This window comes from Palaemon carinicauda, chromosome 4 (assembly GCF_036898095.1).
Source record: "Palaemon carinicauda isolate YSFRI2023 chromosome 4, ASM3689809v2, whole genome shotgun sequence".
In the NCBI taxonomy this organism is placed as follows: Eukaryota; Metazoa; Arthropoda; class Malacostraca; order Decapoda; family Palaemonidae; genus Palaemon; species Palaemon carinicauda.
This window is the reverse complement of record NC_090728.1, coordinates 60,719,720-60,729,345: the sequence shown is the minus strand read 5'-3', so window position 1 is coordinate 60,729,345 and position 9,626 is coordinate 60,719,720. Positions and strand designations below refer to the sequence as shown.

The window sequence follows — 9,626 nt, the reverse complement described above, 5'->3', positions numbered from 1 at the left end:
ACGGCAGCTAAGACAAGGTGTCCAATAGCAGTCCCCTCCTGTCAGGGACAGGAAGCACGGGAGGCTCTCCCGGGGGCCATCATCCTAGAGGGAGTGGCAGAGTTCACAAACTCTAGGATTGGCAACCCCCCTTTGCAGGTCGCACGCTGGGAGGATGCCTAAGGTTACTTATCTGGATAACAATTTCCCGATGCCGATTCCTTCACGATCTCCGTGATCAGCCAAGGATATTGCGCCTCGCTCTTACCATCTCTCCGTCTCTGTCAGCGAATTCACTGTCATTGAACCACTTTGCCATGGAGTCAGCAAGAGTTTTGCCCGTTTGGGCAGAATGATCCATGCCTTAGAAGAAGGTCCTCCATAGGGTCATCGACGGCTTCACCCCCCCGGCTTCTTCAGTCGATCCTTTCTCGTAGGAAAGCATCTGAGTCGGAAATTCCGTCGTCGACCTCTCAGCTCTGATCAATTTTGTCGAACAAACTTCATCCAGCGTGGAACAGCAGAATCGATCAGACTGGTAACGAGGCGGTAGGATTCCTTAGGCCCTGGATCGGAAGGACGGGTACTTCCAGTTTCCATTCCATCCATCTTCCAGGAAGCTCTTGGAATTCAGCCTAGACTTAAGATGCGGCGTGGCGATCCCGCCGCGGCATCGCAGGTTTTTCCCCAGAGAACTCTCCCTGCTTTCCTCATGGCCGCTCAGGAGCGGGCTTCCGCCTCCTTCGCCTTTTGGAGGTCTGGTCTCCTCCGGTAGGCTCGGGTTCGACCTTCTTCAACGCCGGGACAAGCTTCCGGGTCCTTACCATGAGTGAGGGATCATGGTAATTTGCTAGGAGCCTTCTCTACTTCTGCCTCAACATCTGGAGTATCTAGCCATGATATTGAGTCAACGGCCTTACCACTTTGGAAACACCGCTTCTCCTCCGATCAGCGAAGTTAAACAACGTTGGGTCTGGTCAGTACTTGGATGGTTGACCGCCTGGGGACGCCAGATGCTGTTGCCTCCTTCTCCGAGCCTTCCCTTCAGTTGACTGTGGCAAGGCTGAGGAGAGTCGCAGTATCTGTTCTCAGTCAAGCAGAGCTTTCAGCCCTACCTTGGAACGTTTCCTGGGTCTCTTTTCCTCATTGACCCGTCTAAAGTCCCGAACGGTCGCCTCAGGATGAGTTCCCTGTGAGGCGGCCTAAGTTCCGGTGGTATCAAAGCAACGATTAACCGGACTTTCTGGCCCCTATGGGACCAGCAGAACGTGTAGACCTGCAATGGGTGTTTGACCTATGGAATCTCTTGATGGGAGTGGATATTCTCGTCCTTTCCCCACATTTTGATGCTGTTCTCGGACTCGTCAAAGAAAAAGGGGGGGGGGGGGGTGGCATGTTCCGGTTCAGGCCTATGTTCAAGAGCTGAAGGATACCTCTCCATCATTCAGGCAGGCTTAGGGGCCGTAGTCTGGCCCCTCTACAGATCCTACAGTTCCTGCCGAGTCGCTCCGTGCGCGACGACTTCATGGTACTGGCGTATACCAACCAGCAAGGGACGCATTTTCATTCCTTCGCATCTTGCAGTAGAGATACTGAGATGATCCGAGGTCCTCTCAATACCACTATCGGCTCGCTCATTCCTGGCAGAGGAATGTTCCCTCCGACTATCTGAGCAGAGCTTCGCAGATAGAGGGTACCTGGGGGTCTTTGGCCTTTAGTAACCAGCAAGTCCTGGCCTGGGGGACCTGATCGTGACAGCCTGGAATTTCAAGCTTCCGCTGTTCTTCCCCCCAGTCTCAGACCCCAGGACTCTTTGGCAAGATGCTTTCCGGTGATGGTGGGACAACATCGACGCCTGCGTCTTCCCACCATTGTTGTCTGTTGAGAATGGGTCTCAACAAGACCAGGTTGTCTGTCAACCTTTCGATGGCCCTGAGAGCTCCACTGTGACTATACGCGGAACGGTTTCCGGACCCTCTGCTTCCCCTGACGGAACTCCCGGGAGAGCTTCTCCCACGGCACAGGCTACTCAAACAACCACACTACAACATCTTTCACGGGCCGTGGCATCGCTTCGGCTTCACGCCTGGAGACACTACGCCGCCTACTCAAGAAGAGACAACCCGCTACAGTCGCGGAGCGGAGCGGAGCGGAGGTCCCGTCACCTGCGATAGTCATCCGCAGGGGTCTACCAGGCGAAGTGGAGAGTCTTCTGTGGTTGGTGTCGTGGGAGAGATACCTCTTCCCTTGGGGCCTCTTCTCCAGCAATAACGGACTTATTGCTTTTCGGTGGGAGGAAACTCCTTTCCGCTCGCGGCAGTGAAGCCTGTTGCTCAGCCTTTCCCCGGCCTTCAGGCTAAAAGGAATAGACTTTTTCCTTCCCGCTGGACCTTTCTTCGCTCATGCAAAGCTGCGAACGTCCCTGCCCCCAGTCGGAGTGAGACCTCCTCCATGCAGCATGGTTCGGACTTTTTAGTCCCTTAAGAGATCTTCTCAAGAACCATTACGTCAGGCCTCTGATCGTATTTCGTCTTGGGGGATGGTGCTCTTGCTCACTCTGGACTCAGCCAGTGTGTAAGCAATCTTCTTGGTCTCGTACGACTCCGCCCTTTCTAAGGAATAGGGGAAGGCAACATTCAGGTTTGCTCCTGAGTCGGTCCAACTCCTTCAAGATTTCGAGTCACCATTCCGTATCAGATGACCCAAACCTTCTCCTTCTTGCCAGTAAAGGAATCGAGGGGTTACCTTTGGGAATAGCTGCAGTTTGTCCTCACGTGCACCCGGGTTGGGAGCACAGGAAGGACACGGGAGAGTCACCAGTATACCTCTTCAGCTCGGACTCAAGGACATTCATCTCGACCTGAATCCAGACCCTCCCCCGTCACGTCGCCCTACAGCACGATGTCGGATACATCGCAACGTCCCTCGCCTTTGAGTAGTACTACTCTGTGACGCAGGTGCTACAAGCTGGAGTCTGGAAGCGTCTAATGACCTTCGCAGCCCGCTTCCTGCAGGGCGTGACCCACATGAGTATCGATACGTTTTTATCGCTCTGTGGTGGCTACACAACAGCTGGTCTAACCTCAGGCTCCTTTTTGGACAGGTAGCGGAAGGTTGAGGGCATTGTTATCAGGTTTTAGTCTGCATGAACGAAAGAAGTATGTCTGGCCCTTACTTCTTTCTTCATCGTCCCCTCTACTGGGGAAGCAGCATCCTGGTCTCTGCATAGCTGACCTCAAACCTCTGCAGGTAAACCATGCTTCCTTGTGTTCCGAGTATTGAGTCAATACTGTCGCGTCCTCCATACCCTGACGAGGTGGTATTGGGAACGTCCTAACCCAGAGTTCCTTCTGGAACTCCAGGTCAACTGCCTAGGATGGGTCACACTTCTTCCTTCACACACAAGTTTATGTAGGCCACACGTTTCCTAGCGGAACAAGGAAATTGTGAGGTGCAAGGACTCCTTTTCTCGAGTGCGACTCACTCGGATTCTGAGTCCCCGGGTAAAGCCAAAGCCAGTATGGCTGGGGACTTTCCACCCTTCCTAAGGGGTAGGTCACCCAGTGTAAATAGCGTGGTTTGTATTTCGGTTACGGAACAAATGACAAATTCGGAGATAATTTGTATTTTTCCTAACCATACAAACCTTAGCTATTCACACATATTTTTCCGCCATCCCTGTCCCCCAAATCAAGTCCTACCTCTAAGTGAAGTGAAGCAGTTCACCGGTGTGTGAGGGTTGGAGGGGTAGCTAGCTACCACTCCCCTACCCCTCTGCTAACTAGCGCGGGGGTAATACACCCTCGTTAAATTCTAATGACTCTCCATTTCATCTACACCGAAAGGTAAACCCAATCTAAATAGCTAAGGTTTGTATGGTTAGGAAAAATACAAATTATCTCCGAATTTGTCATATTTTTTCTATTCCATTCAATTCCATTAACACCAATACCAGACTGAGCAATCAACAATCATGCCAGAAATAAATGTTTAACTTTCGGCCCGCAGAAGAATTTATGTAAATGCAACATCATCTTGATTGACGAGGCCTCTGATAATTTGGGTAAATATATGATGTTTTACTTTGTAGCCAAATACATGAGCCCTAAATTTTTCTTACCAGATATCTCTTGTTTTATCCATTTTTGACCATGAATATTGGGTAAACCCATCGTTCATGAATTTTCTTAACCCCTCTACTTCATGAAAATAATTATAGGAGATCCCAGTGGCAAACTGGGGTCTGAAGTGGGGCAACTAAATGGTCATACGTAAATATTAAACATAAGTTAACCAGTTGGAAAAACATAGGTACATGCAAGTGGCTGGAAATTAAAGTGACATAATTACCTATAATTCATATAACGTCCCTCAGACGGATTTTGTTCTACTGTGGCTTGCTTCGTTCACAAATAAACAATCTCGCTACTCCTCTGATCTGGCAAGTGGTGAATGGATGTGCTGCGCACGCCGTTCCCGTGGGTCACTATTAAAAGTATACCTATAATTTATGTCACTATCCTTACATGATTTTTGCCCAGTCGTGGCTTGCTTCGCTCATACATAAACATAGGGTAATCTCACTACTCCTATGTTCTGGTTAGTGGTACATGGATGAGTTGCGTATACCAGTCCCATAGTTCATTATTTCGGGGATAGCTTTTATTTTCAGATTAGCAACAATAGCTATATATTGGACGAAAGGCATTTTCAACAAACAATTAACAAAAAAGATGAAAGTTACACAATTTCGAATAGACTGTAGTACTCATGCTAAAACTGAAGGGGAGGGGGGAAAAACACAGCTGTTGTTGAACAAAATCCGGTAATTTGTGCATAAATATTTGGAGGTACTTAATTAGTTAAAAATATTTGGAGGATCTTAATTAGTTAAAAATATTTGGAGGATCTTAATTAGTTAAAAATATTTGGAGGATCCTAATTAGTTAAAAATATTTGGATGATCTTAATTGGTTAAGAATGCCAGGCAATGATAAGGTCATACAAAAAACAGAACAGCCGGCAAAAGCAAGTGCAAACCCTGCACAGGCACAGCAACTCATAATCAGTCTCCCAAAAGTAAACAATGGACTTGGACAATGAAATGGTATTTGAAATTAAATCGATCACTGTGTAAGTTATTATGCCCCAACTGCCATTGATCATAGAAGCAAAATTGACACCTAGCCAAGACTCGTCCATTTCTTATAGTGAATTCCGGTTTCGATAGGTAAGGTTAGGTTAGGTTAGGTAAAGTAAGGGTTAGTCAAAGTAGGATTAAGTAGGATAAGGGTTAGATAAACTAGGGTTGGGTATAATAAGGGAGAATAAAGTAGGGTAGGGTAGGATAAGGGAAGATAAAGTAGGGTTGGGTAGGATAAGGGAAGGTAAAGTAGGGTTGGGTAGGATAAGGGAAGATAAAGTAGGATTAGGTAGGATAAGGGTAGGATAAGGGAAGATAAAGTAGGATTAGGTAGGATAAGGGTTAGATAAAGTAGGGTGAGGTAGGATAAGGGTTAAATAAAGTAGGGTTGGGTAGGAAAAGGGAAGATAAAGTAGGGTTAGGTAGGATATGACAAGATAAAGTAGGGTTGGGTAGGATAATTGAGAATAAAGTAGGGTTGGCTAGGATAAGAGAAGATAAAGTAGGGTTGGCTAGGATATGGGAAGATAAAGTAGGGTTGGGTAGGATAATTGAGAATAAAGTAGGGTTGGCTAGGATAAGAGAAGATAAAGTAGGGTTGGCTAGGATATGGGAAGATAAAGTAGGGTTGGGTAGGATAATTGAGAATAAAGTAGGGTTGGCTAGGATAAGAGAAGATAAAGTAGGGTTGGCTAGAATAAGGGAAGATAAAGTAGGGTTGGCTCGGTTAAGGGAAGATGAAGTAAGGTAAGGTAAGGTAAGAGTAGATAGGGGTAGGTATGAGCTATGGTAAGAGTAGGTTAGGCAAGAATGGGTAAGGTATGAGTGGGTATAGTAAGGGCAGGTAAATGTAAGTTAGGTAAGGTGTTAGTAGGTACAGTATGGGTAGGTAAGTAAGATTAGGTAAGGTAGGGCCAGGTAAGGGGAGGGGAGGTGAGGATAGCAAGGTAAGGTCAGGTAAAATATGGTTAGGTAAAATATGGTTAAATACAGTATGGGTAGGTAAAGTAATGTTAGGTAAAGTATGGGTAGGTATGATAAGGTTAGGTAATGTAAAAGCTAGTAGAGGAACGGAAAGTAAGGTAATGTCAAGGAAGGTGAAAATAGGTAAGATAAGGCAAAGATATGTAAGGTAAGGGTACTTACAGTAAAGTTAGGTAAGAATCGGGTTAGGTAAAGTGGTGGTAGGCAAGGTAAGAATAGGTTAAGGGTAGGTAAGGAAAGGGTAGATAAAATAAGAGCATATAAATAAGGTTAGGTAAAGTTACAGTGGGTAAGATAAGATTAGGTAAGGTGACAGTAGGTAAGATAAGGTTGGGTAAGGTGACAGTAGGTAAGATAAGGTTAGGTTAGGTAAAGCGATGGTAGGCAAGGTAAGAATAGGTTAAGGGTAGGTAAGGTAAGGGTAGGTGAGATAAAGTTAGGCTACGTGATAGTAGGTAAAGTCAGGTTAGGTAAAATCAGGTACGGTAAAGAGATGGTAGGCAAGGTATTGGGTAGGCAAGGTAAGAATAGTTAAAGTAAAGTTATGTGAGGCAGATAAGGGCAGGTAAGATAAGGGCAGGTAAGATAAGGGCAGGTAAGGTAAGAGTAGGTAAGGTAAGAGTAGGTAAGAGGGGTAAGTGAGGTAAGAGTAGGTCAGCTAAGGGTAGGTAAAGTGGGGTTAGGTATCTATAATATTAACATGGGAAATTATTCTATTTATTGTCCTTTAGTTTAAATCTCTGCTTTATTGCCTTTTTTAAATCACATTTTTAAAATGCCAAGATACGCCCTACATGATTCTGCACTGCTAAGCCTACTCCGAGAGTAGGCCTAATCTCGAAAAAGTAATATAGGCCTAGGCTATAAAATACACTACTACCAGACTAATTTCACACAAACAAGACCCTTTTAACTATAAAATCCTTTGAATATCAGTGAGTTATTACGCAATACCTTCGGAATAATGAGAAACGGAAGAACTGCACAGTAAAATTCAATATATATCCGTTCCTTATTGCCAGGGAGGAGTCACAAGTGACGAACTTTCGGTAGACATTGTTTACTATTCCAGAATCCAGTCTTCCAGCAACCGCTTACATCTCCAAAAAAGGTTCCAACAATGTTCAACAATCTAAAGCTTCTCCACTTATTCATCAATATCAATCATCTTGGTCATCCTATTTCATTAAAGTCTGCTCTGAATTGTTGGTATAAACTGGAATAAAATTGCCAGTAGAGTTCTCTTGCTTGAAGGTACACCCCGGCACACTATTCTACCTAATTTTTCTTCCTCTTGTTTTGTTAAAATTTTTATGGTTTATATAGGATATATTTATTTCAATGTTGTTAGTGTTTTTAAAATATTCTACTTACCTTTGTTTCCTTTCCTCTCTGGGCTATTTTCCCTGTAGGGGCCTCTGGACTTATAGTATTCTGCTTTTCCAATAGGGTTGTAGCTTAGCAATTGATAATAATAATAATAATAATAATAATAATAATAATAATAATAACATTATTGTTTTTGAAAGATATATAAAAAGGCTTCGAAAACGGAAAGAGAAGCTTCTTGTATACATAAAAAGAACAATAACGAAAATTATATTATTTCATATTTAGGTAATGTGTAAAAACTAATGAAATATATATTAACAGGGAAAATACTAATAAAATCAGTATCAAGTTACATTATTTTTAAAAATCATTATTCTTTTCATTAATTTTGTAAAATAGCTTATCCAAATTAATTGGACCTCCTGTCTTTTCCCTATCAATGAAGAGAGAGAGAGAGAGAGAGAGAGAGAGAGAGAGAGAGAGAGAGAGAGAGAGAGAGAGAGAGAGAGAGAGAGAGAGAGAGAGAGAGAGTAGTCTTGTTAAATTGAAAATGCCTTATCCCCTAGATTTTATAACCTACGAGGGGTAATGTTAAGTTTGATGTGGGGGTCTAGACCATATAATATATATATATATATATATATATATATATATATATATATATATATATATATATATATATATATATATATATATATATATATATATATATTATATATATATATATATATATATATATATATATATATATATATATATATACTTATATATATATATATATATATATATATATATATATATATATATATATATATATATATATATATATATATGTGTGTGTGTGTGTGTGTGTGTATGTGTGTGTCTATGGTTTGGCCAGTCTGATTGCTCACATCAAAGTAACCTTGTATGGATATATATATATATATATATATATATATATATATATATATATATATATATATATATATATATATATACATATATATATATATATATATATATATATATATATATATATATATATATATATATATATATATGTATATATATATATATATATAGAGAGAGAGAGAGAGAGAGAGAGAGAGAGAGAGAGAGAGAGAGAGAGAGAGAGAGAGAGAGAGAGAGTCTTTTTGGTTTACAGCTCCCGAGGTATATGAAATTCTATTTTGAAAATGGCTTAGGTGTTCGTGCTACAAAGTGTCAATGACTTGGCGAATTGTTAGAAAAGAAAGTTATGATTAAAGGTTTCTGTTTTTCCCCTTCTATCATCTTAGGGGGAAAGTATACTGCCAAATTGGTGGTGAAGAACACGATACAGTTAGGAGTGAAATCTAATGGCTAAAGTGTTGACAATCTAGATAAAAAAAAAAATTATGCTCTGCATGCAGGAAGCATTTTGCTTCCTTGAATGTTTAGAAACTTAGAATTTGTGTTAAACACGCTTGTAAAAACTTTGTAATCATCTCAGAATGGAGCGTTATGATACTTTCTTTCTAATGTGAGATATATTTGTTAATTTTCTAAATTTTAAAACTTTCAAAATATAGGAAATGTGGCATATATTTGTTATTTTTCTCAATTTAAAATCTTTAGAAACATAAAATTTGTGTTAAACACCCTTACAAATTTCTTGAAATTATCTCAGCAGGCAGCATTAAGTTACTTTCTTTCTAATGTGAGAAATATTGGTTGATTTTCTTAATTTAAAATCTTTTTTAACATAAGATTTGTGTTTAAACAACCTTGCGAAAACTGTAATCATCTCAGAATAGAGCATTATGATATTTTCTCTCTAATGTGAGTTATATTTGTTAATTTTCCTAATTTCAAATATTTAGAAAGATAAAATTTGTGAGAAACACCTTTGCAACTTTCTTGAAACTATCTCAGAGGGAAGCATTAAGGTACTCTCTTCCTAATGTGGGATATATTTGTTAATTTTCCTAATGTAAAATCTTTCTAAACATAAAATTTGTGTTAAACACCCTTGCAAATTTCTTGAAATTATCTCAGGAGGCAGCATTAAGGTACTTTCTTTCTAATGTTTGTTTATAATATAGATGACAAGTGATGAAAGACGTTTGTGAAAGTAGCAGCGTTTTCAAAAGAAAGTTGGTTCCAGTATTGTTAAGATAGATTAAGTACATATTCAGGTTTTACTGTAAATCGGCTAAAAATATTG

At 41.2% G+C, this 9,626-nt stretch overlaps 1 pseudogene; it reads left to right on the top strand.

Annotated features, from left to right (window-relative positions):
- Positions 1-885: 885 nt before the first annotated feature.
- On the top strand, positions 886-1,004 carry LOC137640323 (5S ribosomal RNA; annotated as a pseudogene).
- The last annotated feature ends 8,622 nt before the right edge of the window (positions 1,005-9,626 follow it).